The sequence below is a fragment of the Helianthus annuus genome, chromosome 3 (genome assembly GCF_002127325.2).
Source record: "Helianthus annuus cultivar XRQ/B chromosome 3, HanXRQr2.0-SUNRISE, whole genome shotgun sequence".
Classification (NCBI taxonomy): Eukaryota; Viridiplantae; Streptophyta; class Magnoliopsida; order Asterales; family Asteraceae; genus Helianthus; species Helianthus annuus.
The window spans coordinates 127,127,589-127,133,588 of record NC_035435.2 but is presented as its reverse complement, the minus strand read 5'-3'; positions in this window follow the sequence as shown (position 1 = coordinate 127,133,588).

Below are 6,000 nucleotides of genomic sequence, written 5' to 3'. Positions count from 1 at the left end.
TAAGGCCAATTGTACAATAACCGTTCTCTCTCTCTCTCTCTATATATATATATATATATATATATATATATATATATATATAACGTTACTTCTATCATAATCCTTTATAAATAATAATAATTGTTACGTAAATATATATTTAGTGTATCGTTTAAGCTTGATCAAGAGTCGCAAGTCTAGTCAAACTCAATATTTAAAGTTCAGACTCGAGTAGAAGCACGGTCATGTTTGTTAAATGAGCCATAATCTAAGCTGGACTCGAGCTCGTTTAAGCTTAACTTGTTTCGGGCTCTATCAAACGAATCTTAAATAGTGTTGGTGTACTGGTACTGATAAGAACTGCAAAATAATATGAAACAGAAATAGTTAACGAGAACTGGGCTTGTGTTTGACACAATTCCCTTAAACAGATTCGTCGTCTGTTCCAAGGGTACGCCGGTTGAAAGCAGCAACAGCGCACTGCCGGACTTGAACACTTGCCTGAAAAGAAAAGGAGAATGCTGTAGAGAGATCAAGAGAAGAAATAATTTCTGGTGTGTCTCAAACTGAGCAGCGAAATCTGACCCATTGTTGCATGAATTAAAACTGAATAATGGTCATCATTGAGTCAGTTTCGAAACTGATATTCAAAACCGAAGACCAAATAATGATCATCATCAATGCGAATCATCTTAATTTCAGTTTTAAAACTCATTAAAAAAACGGTTACAGTCTTGAGTGCAAAAACTCGCCTCGCGCGGGTCCGGGTTTTCGGAGTTGCATTCGTGTCCGCAGGACGCGCGGGCACACACGAGTTCAACTAAATCCGGTTCCATTTTTTGCACCCCCCTCCGCGCACGCGCGAGGGACTTGTGGTAAAACATGTCAGAAAGTGATATTGGTTAGGTAAATGTTTTACCTTATAAATACCCTTTTTCTTTGTCTCTACACCAGTGTGGGACAAGTGTTTTACCATATGAGACTACCATTCACACACACCCAAATTCCAACAAATAGTTTACGAACGAGTCGTTAATACTGTTACCCAAAATACTTACCCTCTCTTCTTATTTCCAACTTTTCTTTCTCTATACGTTTAGTTAATATTTTCACTTTATTCTATAAACGTGCAGGAACTTATCTTTGATAACATCATGGCCTTGACCTTCACCTCTTATCACTATCACCCATATTCCCAATTTCCCCACCTGTTTGGAATAGTCGAACCATCTAAGTCTACAACTTAAAGCAATAGAATTATTAACATGATAATACATTAAAATTTATATGAGTTTTGTGTTGGATCAGTTCTGTTTAAACATAATGGAAAACATGAATAATACCTGTTACAGCAGATAACCCAGCAGAGAATCCAGTCAGGGATGCAGCCATCGAGTTAGTCATGATTGTTAGGATGATCTGGTTCCTCCTTAGGGTGTAAGTTATGATGGTGATGAAACCGAAACTAGGGTGAGAATCGGTTATGGGGAGAGAGCCGAATTCTTTGATGTTATGAGGGTTGTGATTGTGTAATGTGTGTAATCCTTTAACTCTCTAATAAGCCCCTTATTTATACACCCAAGAGGAAACCCAATTAGTTAATAAGGGTAATATGGTCCATCAACAATTACCAACTAATTATTAATAGGTTATTAAATATATTTTGATCTAATATAATATAAATGATTATATAGGCTACAAGATTAAATATTACATTTGTATATTTAATCTCACATTCTCCCACTTAGCCAAGTAATCATTTATCATGAGTATTAGGTAAGCCTGGCCAGGAGTTAACACTCATTTTAGCTTTAAACCAAGAACTATAGCAGAGAAATACAGCCGTTGAATCATCATTCGACTCAGGACCCCCATTAGTCATACTATAGCCTCAATTTAAAACCTAATAGTTACGATCAAAATATGTATAAGCCCTTTAGCGTCTGATTTGTATTTATATTTGTCTATATGTCATTACACCGGCAGAACATATGTTAGAGACATACAAAATCAAACTGAGGAAATTTTATTAATTAAAACATAAGCTAGTACAATATGCCATTAAACAAGGTCTTTAGTAAGTCCCATATTCGATACATGTTCTTCGAAAACTTTAGGTGGGAGACCTTTAGTCATCGGATCCGCTAGCATATCTTTAGTACTAATATACTCTATACAAAGATTATTTTCCTCAACTCGTTCACGTACGAACAAGTACTTTGTATCGAGATATAAACCAGCTCCAGTCGAACTGTTACTGTTCGAGAAACTAACGGCAGCTGAATTATCACAATAAAGCTTCAATGGTCTAGAAATGGAATTAACAATTTTGAGTCCAGTGATCAGATTTCTAAGCAACATTCCATGACAGGTTGCGTTGTAAACAGCAATGTATTCTGCCATCATTGTGGAAGTTGTAGTTAACTGTTGTTTATGACTTTTCCATGAGATAGGTCCGCCTGCTAACATAAAGATGTAGCCCGAAGTGGATTTCTTGTCATCTTTGCATTTGGCAAAGTCAGAATCAGAATAACCTACCACTTCTAAGCGATCACTTCTTCTATAAGTCAGTTTATAGTCTTTCGTCCCTTGCAGATATCTGAGGACCTTCTTAGCTGCTTTCCAGTGATCTAGGCCAGGATTAGTCTGATAACGGCCTAGCATTCCAGCAATATAAGCGATATCTGGGCGAGTACAGACTTGAGCATACATCAGGCTCCCGACTACTGACGCGTAAGGTATCTGGCTCATTTGCTCCTTTTCAACCTCTGTTGTCGGACACTGGAATGAACCGAAAACATCTCCCTTAACTACTGGAGCGACGGAGGGTTTGCACTGTTGCATGTTGTAACGTGTAAGGACACGATCTATGTAAGTCTTTTGAGACAATCCTAAGATCCCTTTGTGTCTATCTCGGTGAATTTCGATGCCAATGACGTAAGAAGCATCTCCGAGATCCTTCATGTCGAAGTTATGCGAGAGTAACCGCTTCGACTCATGCAACATGTCTAAACTATTACTTGCCAATAGAATATCATCTACGTAAAGGACAAGTATAGTAAAGTTACTCCCACTCATCTTGAGGTAGGTGCATTGATCCACTTGATTCTTCATAAAACCTTGCCTCTTCATGACTTCATCAAACTTGAGATACCATTGACGTGATGCTTGTTTTAACCCATAAATGGATTTCTTCAACTTACAGACTAGATGCTCCTGACCTTCAGGTTTAAAGCCTTCAGGTTGTTTCATGTAAACATCTTCGTCTAAGTCTCCGTTAAGGAAAGCAGTTTTGACGTCCATCTGATGCAGCTCTAAATCAAAATGAGCTACTAGGGCCATAACGATCCTTAATGAATCTTTACGAGAGACAGGTGAAAACGTCTCTTGATAATCAATTCCCTCTTTCTGAGTGTAGCCCTTTGCAACCAATCTCGCTTTGTAGCGTTCAACGTTCCCATTCGGATCCAGTTTTGTTTTGAACACCCATTTACAACCTACAGGTTTGATACCGTTGGGTAATTCTACCAAATCCCAAACGTCATTTTTCTTCATGGATTCAAGCTCATCAATCATTGCTTTGTTCCATTCAGAAGACTGATCACTACTAATGGCTTCATTATAAGAGATAGGATCATTGAGCTTTCCAGCATCCATTTCAGTCAGGTAGGTGACATAATCATCCCAATTAGTAGGCCGTTTTTGCCTAGATGACCTCCTGAGCTGATTTTCGGGTTGAGCGTTGTCTTGGTTTTGAGCGTTTGATGTGCCTTCGTTATGAGGTATAATGGGTTCTGGTTGTGGAGTTGGAGTTTGTGCAGTGGCTTCAGGTGCAGTTGCATGTGGTACAAGAGGAGTAAACGGAGTAATGGTAAGCGACGAGTCTCTCCCCCCCGCGTCTTGTACTTCTTGCAATTCTTCATAAGGGTTAGTACTGCTCCCACTGACCTTGAAATCCTCCAGGAACGCAGCACGCTTGGTTTCAACAATACGGGTGACATGGGAAGGACAATAGAAACGATAACCCTTTGAATGATCAGGATACCCGATAAAGAAGCAGGTAACTGTTTTAGGGTCAAGTTTCCTTAGGAAAGGATTATATAATTTTGCTTCAGCAATGCAGCCCCATACTTTCATATATTTAAGACTCGGTTTCCTTCCTGTCCAAAGTTCATAAGGAGTTTTAGGGACAGACTTAGAAGGAACTCTATTGAGTATATGAACAGCTGCTTTTAACGCTTCAGTCCAGAGGAATAATGGTAAATTAGTGTTGGCTAACATACTGCGCACCATGTTCATAAGGGTACGATTTCTTCGTTCAGCGACACCATTCTGCTGAGGTGTACCAGGCATGGTGTATTGGTTCACAATCCCCTGGCCCTTACAAAACTCATAAAATGGACCAGGAGCTTGACCCACATCAGTATGTCTTCCATAATATTCACCGCCTCTGTCTGATCTCACAACTTTAATCTGACGATCTAATTGCTTTTCAACTTCAGCTTTATAATATTTAAAAGTTGTAAGAGATTCAGACTTTTCCTTTATAAGATACAAGTACATGTAACGAGAATAATCATCAATGAAAGTGATAAATGAAGTATGTCCTGTGATGCCAGCGATTTGATAGGGACCACTAATGTCAGTGTGAATGAGTTCTAATAAATTAGAGCTCCTAGTGGCACCTTTCTTATTCGCTGATGTCATTTTGCCTTTAAGACATTTGACACATGTTCCAAAATCAGTGAAATCGAGAGGAGGTAAGACTTCATCCTTTACGAGACGATTTAATCGTTCTCTTGAGATGTGGCCTAAACGTTGATGCCACAACATAGATGAAGTCTCTAAGTCTCGAATTTGTTTCTTTTCCATCTTTGTGAGTGATTCATTAATATTATATGACAACAAAGATTTGGAAAAATTATCATCTAGTTCTAATCTATAGAGACCACCATCCAGAATGCCAGTACCATAAACAACGGAATCATAGAGAATAGAGAGTTTGCGATGACCATGAGAAACGACAAAACCGTCCATGTCTAACTTTGGTCCTGATACAAGGTTCCGAGTTACCTCAGGAACATATAAGGTATCATAAAGTTTAATACATAAACCAGTTTTCAAAAATAATTGTAATGTTCCTATGGCCTTCACTTCTAATTCCCGATCATCCCCAACTTTAAGTGTTCTTTGGTTTCTTCCCAGCTTCCGGATTGTAAGGAATCCCTGAAGTGAATTTGTTACATGAACCATAGAACCAGAATCAAACCACCAAGAATTAGCAGGAACATTTAAATTAAAGGACTCAAGTATCATGAAAAAATCGTTACCTTTCTTAGCCAGCCACTCCTTAAAGTCAGGGCATTCCTTTTGCTTATGTCCTGTTTTCTTACAGAACTTGCAATAGGGTTTGCCTAAGGAGTTCTTAGAGCTGGAAGGTGCACTTGTATTAGGATTTGGATTTGGCTTTTGAACCTTAGAAGCATCCTTTCTTTGATAAGAGTTCTTCCTCTTCTTTGAGCTGGAAGTGGTGAAGTTAGCAATATCAGTAGTGCGATCCATCTTCATACGCTCTTCCTCCTGCACGCACATAGCGATCAGCTCACTCATCGTCCATTTGTCCTTCTGAGTGTTGTAATTGATCTTGAAAGCTTCATAGGACGAAGGAAGCGAAGTGATGATGAAGTGAACGAGAAAACCATCACTGATTTCCATCTCTAGGCCCTTCAGCTTATTGGCCATATCATGCATCATCATGATGTGTTCGCGAATGCCGCTCCTCCCATCATACTTAGTTGTCACCAGCTTGAGGATAAGAGTGCTAGCGTGTGCTTTTGATGTTCCCTTGAATTGATCCTCCACAGAAGCCAGATAGGTTTTAGCATTTTCAGAATCAGGAATGGCCCCTCTGATTGAGTTATGAATGGATTGCTTCATGAACATGAGAGACATGCGGTTACACCTAGTCCATTTATCATGGACTATCTGCTCAGCAGCAGTACTTGTAGCGGTAAGGTCCGC